Source organism: Humulus lupulus, chromosome 6, assembly GCF_963169125.1.
Source record: "Humulus lupulus chromosome 6, drHumLupu1.1, whole genome shotgun sequence".
In the NCBI taxonomy this organism is placed as follows: Eukaryota; Viridiplantae; Streptophyta; class Magnoliopsida; order Rosales; family Cannabaceae; genus Humulus; species Humulus lupulus.
In genome coordinates, this window is record NC_084798.1 from 71222568 (window position 1) to 71239758 (window position 17191).

Here is a 17191-nt window from a genome sequence, read left to right on the forward strand (position 1 = left end):
CTTAGACCATAACTGCTTCATCCCTCTATCTAGGATGCTAACCGATCGTTCCTTGTAACTCAAGTATTTCTGGAGTGCTATTGTATCGTACTTGAGGATGTGAGATGGGTCTAACACATACTTGCATAGCATTGAGATGTGGAACACATTGTGGCTATCTGCTAGAGCTGGCGGTAGGGCTAGTTTATATTCAACTGCTCCCACTTTGTCCAATATCTCAAAAGGACTTATAAATCGGGGACTAAGCGTGCCTTTCTTCCCAAACCAATTCACACCTTTCATAGGAGATATCTTCAAGAAGACTTGATCTTCGACCTTGAATTCCACATCGCGTCGCTTGGCATCCGCATAGCTTTTCTGACAGCTTTGAGCAGCGAGCATACGCTTTCTAATCAGCGCTACTGCTTCTTGAGCTTTTCTAATAACTTCAAGACCAAGGAGCTGCCTTTCTCCTACCTCGTCCCAGTGTAGCGGCGATCGACACCTTCTTCCATAAAGTAATTCATAAGGTGCCATCCTGATCGTTGACTGGTAGCTATTGTTGTAGGAGAACTATATTAGCGGTAAGTACTTATTCCATGATCCTCCAAACTCAAGTACACAAGCGCGTAGCATATCCTCTAAAATCTGTATCGTACGCTCGGATTGACCGTCTATCTGAGGATGAAAAGCTATACTAAGACTTAACTTAGTACCCATGGCTTGCTGTAAACTTTTCCAAAATCTTGATGTAAACACCAATCCTCTATCAGACACTATTGTCTTGGGGATTCCATGCAACCTTAATATCTCTTGGACATAGATGTCTGCGTATTGGTCCGCTGTGTATGAAGTCTTAACAGGCAGGAAATGAGCGGACTTGGTTAGTCTATCTATTATTACCCAAGCTGAATCATGCTGCCTACTTGTTCGTGGGAAACCCGTCATGAAATCCATAGCTATATCGTCCCATTTCCATTCTGGTACGCTAAGCGGTTGCAATAAGCCTACAGGCCACTGGTGTTTTGCTTTCACTTGCTGGCATACTAGACATTTAGACACAAATTCTGCTATGTCTTTCTTCATCCTTGGCCACCAATATATTGCCTTGATGTCGTGAGTCATCTTGGTCGACCCTGGGTGAACTGAGTACGAGGTATTGTGCGCTTCTTCTAGAATTGTCATCTTCATCCTTTGATCATTTGGCACGCATACCCGATCCTTATATCTCAATAACCCTTGACTTGATATTGAGAAATCTGTGGCCTTTCCTTCTCGAACTGCATCCCTATGCACTACTAATGTGTCATCATGCTCTTTCCCAATCCTTATATCTTCTAGCAGATTTGAATGGATAGACAAATTTTCCAGTTTACCGACAACTACTTCTATTTCGGCATTGATCAGCTCTTGCTGCAACGACTTTTCTATTTCGGCTAGTGCTGCTAAGCTTCCATAATTCTTCCTACTTAGCACATCGGCAACTACGTTTTCCTTTCCCGGGTGGTATAGGATTTCGCAGTCGTAATCCTTCACTAGCTCTAACCACCTGCGCTGCCTCATGTTGAGCTCCTTCTGAGTAAAGAAGTACTGTAAACTTTTGTGGTTCGTATAAATCTCACACCGTTCTCCGTAAAGATAATGGCGCCAGATTTTCAACGCAAAGACCACCGCTGCCAACTCCATATCATGAGTTGGATAGCATTGCTCATGCTCCTTCAATTGCCGTGAGGCGTAGGCTACCGCCTTATCATTCTGCATCAGTACGCAACCCAACCCTTGCTTTGATGCATCGCAGTAGACTAAAAACTTATCGTTGGGTGTTGGTACACAGAGTACTGGTGCTGAGCAAAGCTTATCCTTAAGCAACTGGAAGCTTTCTTCACATTTAATAGTCCAGTGGAATCTTTGCTGTTTCCGGATCAGGTTGGTGAGCAGAGTGGCTATCTTAGAAAAGCCCTCTACGAACCTCCGATAATAGCCTGCTAATCCTAGAAAGCTCCTTACTTCAGATGCGTTCTTTGGTCTTGGCCAATCCTTCACGGCCTCTACCTTGGATGGGTCTACTGCAACTCCGTCCTTGGATATAATGTGCCCGAGGAACGCCACTTGCGAAAGCCAAAACTCACATTTATTGAACTTGGTGTAGAGTTGATGCTCCTTTAGGCGCGATAGGATTAACCTCAAATGTTCCCCGTGCTCGACTTCGTCCTTGGAGTATACTAAGATGCCGTCGATGAATGCTCCGACGAATTTATCCAAGTAGTCCTTGAAGAACCTATTCATTAAGTCCATAAACGCGGCTGGAGCATTGGTAAGACCGAAAGACATAACTAAGAACTCGTAATGCCCATAACGAGTTCTAAAAGTTGTCTTAGGAAAATCCTCTCCCCGCACCTTGAGCTGATGGTACCCGGACCGTAAATCAATCTTTGAAAATACGGTCGCACCTCGGAGTTGATCAAACAAGTTGTCAATCCGGGGTAACGGGTACTTATTCTTAATCGTTACCTTATTCAGCTCGCGGTAGTCTATGCATATCCGCATGCTTCCATCCTTCTTCTTCACAAATAGAATCGGTGCTCCCCATGGCGAATGGCTCGGTCTAATGAAACCCAAATCTAGGAGTTCTTGTAGCTGCATCTTTAACTCCTTGAGTTCTGTAGGTGACATCTGATATGGTGCCTTGGAGATAGGATCAGTGCTCGGTACTAATTCTACCGTGAAGTCAATTTCTCGAGTCGGCGGCAACCCTGGTAAGTCATCGGGAAATACTTCTGGGAATTCTCTTACAATACGGACGTCTCCAACCATAAGTGGTGTTTCCTTTACTACATCTGTGATGCTGGCTAAGAATGCTTGACATCCTTTTTCTATCATCCTTTGAGCTTTGAGAGATGATACTAGCGGGGTGAGTAGTCCTGAAACTTGTCCCATGAAGCATAGTCTCTGGCCATCAGGGGTCTCGAACGTCACTTTCTTGCGTTTGCAGTCGATGGTTCCGCCATGCCGTGCTAGCCAGTCGGAATCACAACAACAGCCATTAGCATAGCAACAATAATGGAAAGAAGAAAAGGCATCTTGATAGTAAGCAGGCCGACAATGACAAAAGAGCACAGACTAGCTATGGAAACAATAGGTTGGGTTATGTAGAATACCCGCAGTGCTCCAAATGCCAAAAGAAACATCCTGGGGAGTGTCATGCAAACACCAAAGGATGTTACAATTGTGGCCAGGAAGGTCATCAGAAGAGGGAATGTCCACAGCTCAAAAAAGAAGAGAAAAAGGACAACAAGATGGTTCCAGCCAGAGTCTTTGCCTTGACCTAGGGTGAAGCTGAAGCTAGCAACAACGTGGTCATAGGTTAGATTCCTATCCTTGATAATATATGTTCAATATTATTTGATTCGGGAGCAACACACTCGTATATCTCGTTAGGCATGATAGAGAAATTAGACAAACCTTGTGAAAGATTTAGAACTAGGTTTGTGACAGAATTACCTTCGGGCGAAGTAGTCCTATCATCACGGATAGTACGAGGCGTACCGATCAAAATCGAGAACATAGAACTAGAAGGAGACCTGATAGAACTAGAAATCAAAGACTTCGACGTAATACTGGGAATGGATTGGCTAGCAAGGCATGGCGCAACCATCGACTATAGATGCAAGAAAGTGATGTTCGAAACTCCTGACGGTCAGAGACTATGTTTTATGGGAAAGGTTTCAAGACTACGAACACCTCTTATCTCATCTCTCAAAGCTCAGAGGATGATAGAGAATGGATGTCACACATTCTTAGCAAGCGTCACGGATGTGGCAAAGGAAACACCACTAAAGGTTGGAGACGTCCGCATTATAAAGGAATTTCTAGAGATCTTTCATGACGACTTACCAGGGTTACCACCTACTCAGGAAATTGACTTCACAATTGAACTAGTACCGGGAACTGAACCTATCGCAAAGGCACCATACCGGATGCCACCTACCAAACTCAAGGAGTTGAAGACACAGCTACAAGAAATCTTAGACTTGGGTTTCATTAGACCAAGCCATTCGCCATGGGGAGCACCAGTTCTATTTGTGAAGAAGAAGGATGGAAGCATGCGGATGTGTATAGATTATCACGAGCTGAATAAGGTGACAATTAAGAATAAGTACCTGCTACCCCGGATCGAAGACTTGTTTGATCAACTCTGAGAAGCGACCCTGTTTTCTAAGATTGATCTACGGTCCGGGTATCACCAGCTCAAGGTACGGGAAGAAGATATTCCAAAGACAACTTTTAGAACTCAATATGGACTTTATGAGTTTCTAGTTATGTCTTTTGGTCTTACCAACGCTCCAGCCGCATTTATGGATATAATGAATCGGGTCTTCAAGGATTACTTGGATAAATTCGTCGTAGTGTTCATTGACGATATTTTGGTGTACTCCAAGGATGAAGTCGAGCATGAGGAACATTTAAGAATGACCATGCTGCAATTGAAAGAGTATCAAATTTACTCCAAGTTCAAGAAGTGCGAATTTTAGCTTTCTCAAGTAGCGTTCCTCGGCCATATAGTATCCAAAGATGGAGTTGCTGTAGACCCAACTAAGGTAGAGGCTGTGAAGGCTTGGCCAAGACCTAAGAATGTGTCAAAAGTTAGAAGATTTCTTGGGCTAGCAGGCTATTATCAAAGATTTGTAGAAGGATTTTCTAAGATAGCCACTCCACTTACCAACCTGACCCGGAAACAATAAAGGTTCAACTGGACGAATAGATGTGAAGAGAGTTTCCAATTGCTCAAGGATAAGTTATGCTCAGCACTAGTACTTTGTGTACCGACACCCAACGACAAGTTTATAGTATATTGTGATGTGTCGAAGCAAGGTTTGGGTTGTGTGCTGATGCAAAATGACAAAGTGATTGCCTACGCCTCAAGGCAGCTGAAGGAATACGAGCAACGCTATCCAACGCACGATATGGAGTTGGCAGCGGTGGACTTTGCATTGAAAATCTGGTGCCACTATCTTTATGGAGAACGATGTGAAATTTATACGGACCACAAGAGCTTAAAGTATTTCTTCACGCATAAGGAGCTCAACATGAGGCAGTGCAGGTGGTTAGAAATATTAAAGGACTATGTCTGCGAAATCCTATACCACCCAGGGAAAACAAACATAATTGTTGATGCGCTAAGCAGGAAGAGTTACAAAAATCTAGCAGCGTTATACTGAATAGAAAAGCCGCTTCAACAAGAGCTGATCAATGCCGAAATAGAAGTAGTTATTGGTCAATTGGCTAACTTGTCCATCCAATCAAATCTATTAGAAGATATAAGGATCGGGCAAGGGCATGATGACACATTAGTAACACATATGGTTGCAATCAAAGAAGGAAAGAGAATAGATTTCTCTATATCAAGACAGGAGTTTTTGAGATATAAGGGATGGGTATGCGTGTCGAATGACCATGGGATTAAGATGAAGATATTAGAAGAGACGCACACTACCCCATACTTAGTTCACCCAGGGTCGACCAAGATGACTCATGACCTTAAGGCACTATATTGGTGGCCGGGAATGAAGAAAGACGTAGCAGAATATGTGTCTAAATGGTTAATATTCCAACAAGTGAAAGCAGAACATCAGCAACCTGCAAGCTTATTGCAACTGCTTAGTATTCCAGAATGGAAGTGGGAAGACATAGCCATGGAATTCGTGACAGGATTACCACGAACAAATATGCAGCACGACTCGGCTTGGGTAGTAGTAGATAGACTAACCAAGTCAGCTCACTTCCTGCCTGTCAAGACTATGTACATAGCAGACCAGTACGCAGACATCTATGTCCAAGAAATAGTACGACTGCATGGAATCCCTAAGACCATAGTATTAGATAGAGGATCAGTGTTTACATCGAGATTTTGGGGAAGCTTACAGCAAGCCATGGGTACCAAGTTAAGTCTTAGCACGACATTTCATCCTCAGATCGACGGTCAGTCCGAGCATACCATACATATTTTAGAAGATATGTTGCGCGCTTGTGTACTAGACTTCAGAGGATCATGGAGTAAGTGTTTGCCACTAATAAAGTTCTCCTACAACAATAACTACCAGGCAACGATTAGTATGACACCCTATGAGTTACTTTATGGAAGGAAGTGTCGATCGCCGTTACATTGGGACGAGGTAGGAGAAAGACAACTTCTTGGACCTGAAGCTGTTAGAGAGGCTCAAAATGCAGTGGCACTGATTAGAAAATGTATTATCGCTGCTCAGAGCCGACAGAAAAGTTATTCGGATGCCAAGCGCGAGATGTTGAATTCAAAGTCAGAGATCAAGTCTTCTTAAAGATATCTCCTATGAAAGGTGTGAAGCTGTTTGGGAAGAAAGACAAACTTAGTCCCTGGTTTATAGGTCCTTTTGAAATATTGGACAAAGTGGGAACAGTTGCATATAGATTAGCCCTACCACCAGCTCTAGCAGATAGCCACAATGTGTTTCACATCTCGATGCTGCGTAGATATGTGTCAGACCCATCTCACGTCCTCAAGTACGATACGATAGCACTCCAGAAAGGCTTGAGTTACGAGGAACGACCTGTTAGCATCCTAGATAGAGGGATGAAGGAATTACGGTCTAAGAGTATTCTGATAATCAAAGTCCTATGGAGTAATAGTTTAGAACAGGAGGCAACATGGGAGTTGGAGGAAGACATCTTAGCACGGTATCCAGAATTGTTTGGTAAGTAAATTTCGAGGACGAAATTATTTTAAGTAGGGGAGAATTGTAGTGTCTCAGAATTTTACTTAGCTAGATAGTAGTAGTAGTAGCTAGTAGTAGCTTGTAGTATGTTAGTTTCCATGGATTTTGGTTCAAGCTGGGACTTAGTTGGAAACTCATAGCAACAATTATAGATTTTATAAGTTTAACCTATAGTTTAGAAATATTAATTATAACATAAGGTTTGATTAATATTGTTGGTCCTAGAAATATTGTTTATTATAACCTATGGTTTAGATAGAATTAATAAGAACGTGACACTTGTCACAAGCATGTTTATTATGGATTTAAGTATTTTTGAAGAATAGTTTAATTAAAAGAAAGATTTAGAAGCTCTAGAACCTTTCAGAAGCTGTTAAGATCACATTTTTACTCAGTCAAAGCTGATTGATCAATTCAAAATATGCTAAAAGAGTGCAAATACGTGTTTGATATATCAACGTATGTCGATATATCGCAGCTATAGGGGTCGATATATCGCTTACGGGAGATACGGAAAACACGTCGACTTCGCACGAACGAAAGCACGAAGGCTCTGGGTATAGGTCCAGGTGGTATATCGCCTCTGGGAGACATTTTTGAAACTTGAGGATTTAAATTTAAAAATAGCCTTAACCACTTGGACTTGCTCTTGAACGATTTTGACTGAGTTCTGGGCATCTGTTGAACGAAAATTCAAATCTTTTTCATTGTATATTCATTTATTTATTCATTTTAAAAGGGGTTAGTTTCACTCCTTGAACTCTATAAATAGGACCTAGTACTCAGCCATTTCACTCATCATTCAAGCATTGTTTAGAGCCTCCAAGCTGCTAAGGTTATTATAGAGAGAAACACTTGGGTTTTGGGTTAAAATCTTTTCCAATCTAAGCTATTCTAAACACTTGGGAAGCAAGATAGAGTGTTGTTTTGGTATCGAGGTGTAGATCAAAGTCATAGTTCATCCAAGGTGTTTAAGTTCTTTGAAACTTAAGGTTTTTTGGTAAGTTTCTATCTTGATGGTTTAGTTCTCTTTTTATCTCCATTTCTTTACAAAACTCATGGTTTTTACTGTTGGTTTTAGGAGTGTTCCAATCACGTTCTTGTCTCCATATTCCAGTTTTTGGTAAGGAAAATAGGTTAGATTATATGTGTTTATATGTTTATGTTATGATATGTTTTATGCTATGATATGATATATGTTTTGTAGTCACTTGGGCATATGACTTGCTTAGATAGCAAGCCCCAATAATTTTTATCATTTTCATGGTTTAGAGTTATGATTTACCTTACCTTGATTAGTAGACAGAGGACCTAGACAGGTTATCATATACTATAGTTGTGATCTAACCTACCTCGATTAGTAGACTGAGGACCTAGATGGTTTTATCACATACCATGTTAATGAGTTAATGGCCATTAATATTGTAGTCCTATATGATATACATTTTTATAGTCATATGTTTTATAGTATATGTTTTATGATATAGTCTTATGTTTTATGATTTATGACATATATGTTTTTTTTTTTCAATAGATTTTCCTTGTTGGGAATTAGGCTCATTCCTTTCTTTTTAGATGATGCAGGAAAATGAGCATGGAAGGCGGGAAGGATTCGTGGTAGCTTGGCATGTGTGTTGAGGATGAATGGATTGAATGGACTGTTGGAAGATCAAGGATGACGTTGTTTTTAAGTCTTTTGATTTATGTTTTTATGTATTTTCACACTTAGTTTTTTAATAATTTATTAAAGTTATGTTTTTATGTTTTATGTAATAAACAATGGGTACCCATACCGTATTTTGTATTTTGTACGATATTTCGGGTTTCAAATAAAGTTATGATTATTTCTTATGTATGTATTCCAAAAGAGTAGCTATGTTTAGTAGTTTTTAATGGTCTGAGGTCTAGAATTAGTCGGGGCATTACTCCCGACCTAAGGACTGCCTTTCAGGCTAAAAAGTCTAGAGCGGGCCTTGTCGTGAAGAGGCCTAGGGTGACGAAGAAGGACACCCCTAAAATGGGGGATACTACAAAATCCCCCTCTAAGGGTAAAGATGCGAGCTTCGCTCGGGAGCCAGCTCCGGTGACTATTGTCACCATTGAGCAAGTTCCTCCTTCCCCTTGACACATGCCTCCACCTCCCCAAGTAATTCAAGCCGAGGCCCCCATCGTTAGAATACTGGTCGAGCCACAGGACCTGGAAAAAATCCTCGAGGCCTTTCGGGGTATAGCGTATGAGACAGCGACTCATATGGTGGGCCACACATATAAAGCCGGTGCGAGGGATCTACGGGCCATAGAGGAGCGCAGCCTGGAGGATGTCCTCAAATCTGCCATGGGGATGAACCTCACCGTGAGTCCTCCCACATCTGATTCTTTTTTTTTTTACTATGTTCTTCCTCTTTTTTTTTTATTTTTTTATTTAAACTTGTTTAGTTATTCTGCAGTCCATCCTGGCCTAATACCGAAGCATAGCTCGTGCTAAGGCTAGAAACGATGAGATACGAGCCGAGTTGGCCACTACCAAGGCCACCCTGAATGTTGCTCAGGAAAGTGAGCATGCCACAAAAGCTGCCTTGACGGTTACTCAGAAGAATTAGCATGCTACTAAGGCTACTCTTATCTCTTCCCAAGAAAGTGAGCAGGCCACAAAGACCGCATTATCCGCCTCCCAAGCTCAGGCCGCAGAGGCAAACCACCGTGTTGAACAGCTTCAGGCCGAGAATGGTGAGCTCAAAGCAAAACTACTTGAAGCCGAAGTTAAAGCCAAGGAGGAAGCGGTAGTGTCATCATCAACCATGGAGGAGATGCTTTACCATTGTTGGGCTTTCAATCAGGACGTGAAATTCTCCTTCATGGAGCTCAGGCTATGGGATCCATACTGTGCTAAATTCAAAGCTCAGTTTTTGCAAGAACCCTCGGAGATTGGTGAGGCTTCCAGAGTGGCGGAGGGAGATGGTGAGGAAGTTACTTCGGTGAGGCGAGCTGACGGAGCCCAATGATCTCATTTATGATTTTCTTTGTAATTGTCTAACAATCTTTTGGTATTAAACAATTTCCTTTGGGCTTAGCTCGAGGTTATTTCTCCTCGATGTGACAATATATTTGTTTATTTTATTTCAACATATGTCTAATTTGTGATCTATTTGTCTTTCCTTTATTATCTTCTCATGTTTATGAATCCTTAGACTCTTGTACATTAGAAATTTTAGGGATCGACTTTTAGATCAAGATAGATTTTACCAAACTTGGTTATGTCCAAGATTTTGTTCACTTATTTGCGTCGTACCTATTAAGAATCAAGCCTCGAACCTAGTTATATCCAGAGTTTTTTTAATGGTTTAAACTTAGTTCATACTAGGTTTATTGAAAATTCGATCTTTAAAAGGCCGTTGAATAATCAATTTTTCCAAATTTCTAAGTTTTGGACTTGGTTACATCCAAGATTTTAGAATATTTAAACTTAGTTCACGCTAGGTTTATTGAAAACTCGAGCTTTAGAAGGCCATTGAATAACCAATTTTTCCAAGCTTCTAAGTTTCGGACCTGGTTACATCCAGGTTTTGGATGATTTAAACTTAGCTCGCGCTAGGTTTATTGAAAACTCGAGCTTTAAAAATCCATTGAATAATCAAATTATCCAAGATTCTATGTTTTGAACCTTATCCAAGCAGGCTTAATTTTGCCAACCTCAGTTGACGAGGAGCCATCTCGCTAGGGCAAACAGGCATATTGAGGAGGTTTTGGCTCAGTTACCCCCTCTTGCAACCGACATTAATGTCGGAAAGAGGAAAAGTGGGTCTCATAAGTCCCATATGAATAATCGATCCAAACCATCAACCAGAACCGCCACTCCAAGTTATGTACCAGCTGGGCGAGATCACCAGAATGCTCGACCCAGCGACCATCACAGGGGTCGTCAGCATGTCAGTCGGTCGGTTAGGACTGCGACCCCAAGTTCTGTGCCTTCTTCACAGGTCCCCAGGAATGCCCATGAAAATCCACAAGGAGGGGCTAGGACAGGATCACGAAGACAAAATGCTCTAACAAATCCTCCTACGCCATGATCGGATCACCAGGCACAAAGAACTAGAGATATTGGAGTAGAACAGAGGTGAGCTAATTTAGTTCGTCCTAATGGAATGAGGATAGCCTCACCAATAAGGCATCCCCCCATCACCTATAAGACATCCAACACCACCTTGTCCTCAATGGGATATTCCAGCTCATGGAGACAGTAGGAGAAATCCTCCCCCATCTGCCAATACTTACGTCCCACGAACACGTGTCGAGAATCTAGGTCCTCGGCCCCAACCATGAGCTGTAAGCTTCACAAATGGGAGTTACTAGACCGATAGCCATCGTAGCGGTAGGTCCGAGAGCGATCTTAGGAATCATTTGATTTCAGCGCAGAACCCTCGGTATGACCCGCAACCCGATTTGCGCGATCGTCTGAACTCGCAGAGAAGGTATCCAGCTCGGGATGAAGATATTAGCTATACACGACAAGAGGGAGGTCCTTCCATAGTATGCAATAACGGGAATGCCCCGCAAAACCAAGCTCGAGCTTGGAGGGACAATAACCCATCAAACGCATACGATAGGATGGGAGCTGTTGAACAACCCCCAGGTAACCTAGGGACTAGGGACCAAACCCTCGAAAGACTAGCTTTGATGGAAGAGCAAATGAAGAGGCTTTTGTCCGGAAAAGAAAAGGATGATTACGACTCAGATGAGGAGCTCGAACCTTTCGCTCCAAATATTGCGGCGACCACATATCCAGTAGGCTTTAGAATGCCACACTTGTCAAAATTTGATGGAGATGGGGATCCGTCAGATCACCTCAGAATGTTTAACACCATGATGATGGCTCATAATGTCAGGCTCAATCTAAGGTGTATTTTGTTCCCTGCAACTCTGGTTGGGCTAACTAGGAAGTGGTTTAAACAATACAAGAGGCATTCCATAAGCTCGTGGAAGAAGTTTTCTTCTGATTTCAAAAAAGCATTCCGAGCTTCACAGGTAGCTCGGGTTGAGACTAACTCATTGGCCAACGTAAAGCAAAAACTTGGCGAGACGTTGAAGGAATATCTGACTAAATTTTCCAATGTTGTTGCACGAGCTAGGGATGTTGATGACAGCTCCAAACTCATGGAAATGAGGACAAGAATCCTCGTCGGGGGCAACCTATGGAAGGAACTCCAAAGAAAATGAGCTAAAAGCGTAGATGAATTATTAGCTCGGGCTCAAGAATGGATAAATCTTGAGGAGGCGCGAGCTTCTGTTGCAGGAACCAGCCAAACCCCTATCCAACCCATTGGAGCGATAACAGATGTGTACGCTACTGCCCAAACTATTACCCAGAATAACCGAGGGGGGAATAACAAGAGAAAAGGGAATGGTGAACCCAGCCAGAGGGGGACAAAAAAAAAGCCTACAGAGAAGTTCAAGCCTATCTACGCCACATATATCGACCTAACGGACACACGTGAGCACATTTTTCTGGCCAATTCTAGTCTCCTTCCATGGAAGAAGCCAGAACCATTGAAGAACCAGAGGGTGAAGAGAGATCCCTCAAAATTCTGCTGGTTCCACAACGACGTCAATCATAACACTGATGATTGTCGGTAGCTAAAGGATGAGATTGAAACACTCATCAGGGTGGGACCTTTGGCCCAGTACGTCCGAAATCGGGTGAATCCAAGTCAGCTCGCTGGGCAGAATTCGCTACCTGTTTCGGAAGCTCCGACAAGCCAACTCGGAGCTCAAACAAATCAGGTCGACCCTCCTCCGATAGTAGGGAGAGATATAACCACCATTGCAGGAGGACCTTATTTGGCAGACACGAGCAGCAGGGCCCAAAAGAGGTACATTAACGATCTGAAGTCTCATAACGGGGTGGAGTTCGTCCTGGAGCAATGGTTATCAAAATAGCAGCAATTGGAAAAGCAACCAATCATTTTCACGGAAGAGGATGCTAGCCACGTCCAATTCCCACATAATGATCCGCTAGTGGTAACTGTTTAGCTCGCCAACTGAAGGGTCTGAAGAACACTAATGGATAACGGGAGTTATGTGAATCTACTTTTCAGGTCCACCCTAGAAAAAATGGGGTTATCTGTAATCAATTTGAAGGTGACCTCGATGACTCTGTATGGGTTTTCGGGTGAGGGGTCAGCAGCCATCGGGATGATTGGATTGGTGGTGACATTGGGAGAAGAGTCACGAACTATTTCTAAATTACTCGAGTTTGTGGTAATCGATTGTCCGGCTGCATACAATGCAATTTTGGGTCCACCTACGCTGATGGAATTTGAAGCCATAACCTCTATTCGCCACCTGGCAATGAAATTCCCCTCAGCTGCGAGAATATGCACATGTAGCATCCCAGAATTTTACTTAGTTAGATAGTAGTAGTAGGTAGTAATAACTTATAGTATGTTAGTTTTAGCGGATATTGGTTCAAGCCGGGATTTAGTTGGATACTCATAGCAATAGTTATGGATTTTATAAGTTTAACCTATAGTTTAGAAATATTAATTATAACATAAGGTTTAATTTTTTTTAGTAGTTATGATTATTATAGTATAGTATAGGTTTATGATATTAGTAGCCTTGTTTGTGGAAAATGGGGTGATTGCATAAGAATAAATTAATTATGATATTATTAAAAAGTGTTATGGATCGAGCCTACATAAAGCCCAAAAGCCCAATAAGATTTTGGGCTTAGTAAATTTGAAATCAGCCTAGGGAATTAGAGTTTGTTATTTTATGGTTAGTTAAGATATTTGTGGATTAAGTTGTTATTTAGATAATTAAATAGATTTTTCGTAACTTTAGGGTACTGTAACTTCCGACCTATTTTTGACCTAGATATATTATGAATTTCGAAAAATAGTATTTCTAGAAAGTTGTATATAATTTAATTATCATTCTAATGGTATAAAGATGGTCTAAATCAGAATCCTAAAACTCCAATTATGTTGATTTTACTACAGATGAGTTTAGAGTTACGAGATTTAGGAAGTTAGATGTTCAGAAATTTTTTTTGTTAGATTATTTAATAAAAATATTAATAAGATAATTTAGAGATATTTTCTATAGAAGTTAGGATTCTATTTTATTTAAATTTAAATTTGGATTATAGTTAGAATGAAATTAATTAAGTTTAAATAAAAGAAAGATCTAGAAACTCTAGTACCTTCCAGAACCATTAAGTGCATGACACTTGTCATAATTATGTTTATTTAAGGATTTAAGTATTGTTTTAATAGGATAGTTTCACTCCTCAAACTCTATAAATAGGACCCTTCACTCAGCCATTTTATTCATTCTTCAAGCATAGTTCATAGCCTCCAAGTTGCTTAGATTATTCTTGAGAGAAACACTAGGGTTTTGGGATAAAAGCTTTACCATCTTAAGCTTTGTAAGCACTTGGGTAGTGAGATATAGTGTGATTTCGATATCGAGGTGTAGAACAGTTCTAGTTTATCAAAGGTGTTTGAGTTCTTTAATTTAAGGTTCTTCTCGGTAAGTTTCTTCTTTGATGGTTTAGTTTTCTTTTCATCTCTTTTCTTTAGAAACTCACCATTCTTTATGTTTGGTTTTAGGAGTTCCAATCCCGCTCTTGTCTCCAATATTCCAGTTTTTGGTAAGGAAAATTAGGTAGTTTAGTATTAGGATCTAGTTATGATATGGTTTATGTTTGTATGATCTAACATTTCAGGTTCAATAAAGGGGTAAGTGTGTCTGGACCTAAGGTGTCCAATGATGTATGATGGACTATGTCTGGTAGGCACGGTTGCCAAAACTTTATGACAGACCTATGTCTGGTGAATGACGGACCTATGTCCGGTGTATGACAAACTTTTGTCCGGGGCTTAATTGCCACCCCTGTATAAACATGTATCTTTTTATTATATCTGACTTGTTTTTATGACCCATAGTTACAATTATGATTATGATTTATGACCTATGACCTATAGCTATGATTATGATTTATGACCTATGATGTATGATCTATGACCTATGAATTATGACTTAGAGTATGCCCTATAATTTATAGATTATGATTTAGAATTATGACTTAAGTTATGATATGATCTAGAGATTTGTGTTGGTATGACTTTTGTGAATTTATGTTATGTTTGATTATATGACTAACCCTTGTTTGTGTTTTCCTTACTGGGCTTAGAAGCTCACTCCTTATGATGTTGTTATTTCAGGAAATTAATGATAGAAAGGCCGGTGGCGAGTGGGACCTAAGAGCTTCGTGATGTATTCGTTGGGGACCATATAGTCGAGGAAGATCAAGCGGGACTATTTTTTTTTTAATTTTATTAAAACATGTTATTTTAAAAAAGTTTTATTTAAATATTGCTCATTTTTATGTTAAAGACAATTATGTTATTTTTAAAAAAACCATGGCCATGTATTTATTTTCAAGTTTTTTTAAGTTTTTATTCAATAAAAGAGCAATATTTACGATTACGACCCAACGCTGTGTTCTCGGTAATCTACGAGAAATTAGGGCATTACAGCACACTTAGAGGCGATCAGATCACTGCCAGGAAATGTTATAGCATTTCTATGAAGGGAAAATCACAACCCAGGCAGCAAGCGATGGTCATAAATGACAGAGATGAGGAGTTCCAGGAAGTAAAAGTTACTCATGGGACGAAATAACCTCAACAAAAAGAGGATAGTGAGGTCGCCCAACGCGACGACATTGACCCACGGGTAGGCGAAGACAGATCAAAGATCAAAGCCATAGAAGAGCTCCAGGAAGTAAACATTGATCCCAAAGAAGCTTCAAGAGTCATAAAAATTGAAAATAATCTTGACGACAAAAGGAAGAAGGAGTTAGTTGATTTCTTACAGAAAAACCTGGACGTCTTTGCTTGGTCGCATAAGGATATGGTGGGAATAAGTCTGAATATAACAATCCACACCTTAAATTTGGACAAGAATGTGCTTGCGAAATCCCAAAAACCGAGATGTTTGGGAACAGTCTGAGCTGAAGCCCTTGAGGAAGAAGTAGCTCGATTATTAAAATGTGGGTTTATCCAGGAGGCAAAATACCCGATCTGGGTTGCCAATCCAGTGTTGGTCCCGAAGCCAAACAGGAAGTGGAGAACCTGTATTAGCTTCTCCGATCTAAGTAAAGCTTGTCCCAAGGACTGTTTCCCACTACCAAGGATTGACCAGTTGGTAGATGCCACGGCAGGTCACGAGCTCATGTCCTTCATGGATGCGTACTCTGGATATAACCAGATCGTGATGAATGAATCATGTGGACCACGAACATACTAGTTTGATGACCGAACATAACATATATTGTTACAAAGCTATGCCATTCAGATTGAAGAATGCGGGGGCTACATACCAACGCTTGGTAAACAAAATGTTCGCTGGCCAAATCGGGAGAAATATGGAGTTGTATGTCGATAAAATGCTTGTCAAGTCAAAGACTGCCAATAACCATGTATCTGATCTAGAACAATGTTTTGGAATATTAAGGAGATATGAAATGATGCTGAATCCCTAGAAATGTACTTTACGGAGTGACATCTGGAAAATTCTTGGGGTTCATAGTCAACACGAGGGGAATAGAGGCGAATTCTGAGAAAATTAGATCGTTATTAGAAATGCCCTCACCAAGGTCACGTAAAGAAGTTCAAAGCCTAACTGGAAGGGTGGTGGCTTTGAATCGATTCATTTCAAAATCCACTGACAAGTGTCTGCCATTCTTCAACTTGCTCAGAGGAAACAAGAAATTTGAGTGGACCGAGGAGTGCAAACAGGCATTCCACGACCTAAAAATGCACCTGGCCGAGCCCCCGATATTATCTAAACCTATGTCTGGAGAATCATTGTTCCTTTATTTGGCCGTGACAGAGAATGAAGTTAGTGCCGTGTTAGTTCAAGAAGAAGACCGTGCTCAGAAACCAGTATATTATGTAAGCAAGAGACTTCTCGGAGCCAAGTCATGATACCCACTGATAGAGAAGCTGGCATTCTATCTGATATTGTCTTCCAAAAAGCTCCGGCCATATTTCCAGTCCCATTCAATCAACATCTTAACCGACCAACATTTAAGGCAGGTTTTGCAAAAGCCTGAGACGTCGGGACGTCTTTTAAAATGGTCCATCAAACTTAGCTAGTTCAAGATATTTTACATGCCACTGACCTCAATCAAGAGTCAAGCCTTTGCTGACTTTATGGCTGAATGCACTGTTTTTCAAGAAGAGCTCTTGAGGGAGCCGGTGCAGGAATTATGGAAAATCTTCGTTGACGGATTGTCAAACGAGAACGGATTAGAAGCTGGGATCATCTTAATCTCACCAGAAGGGCATTGATTTCATACAACTCTTAGATTCGGATTTGAGGCACCCAACAACGAAGCAGAATATGAGGCCTTACTAGCAGGGCTGAGGGTGGCGAGAGAGCTCAAGGAGAAAGCC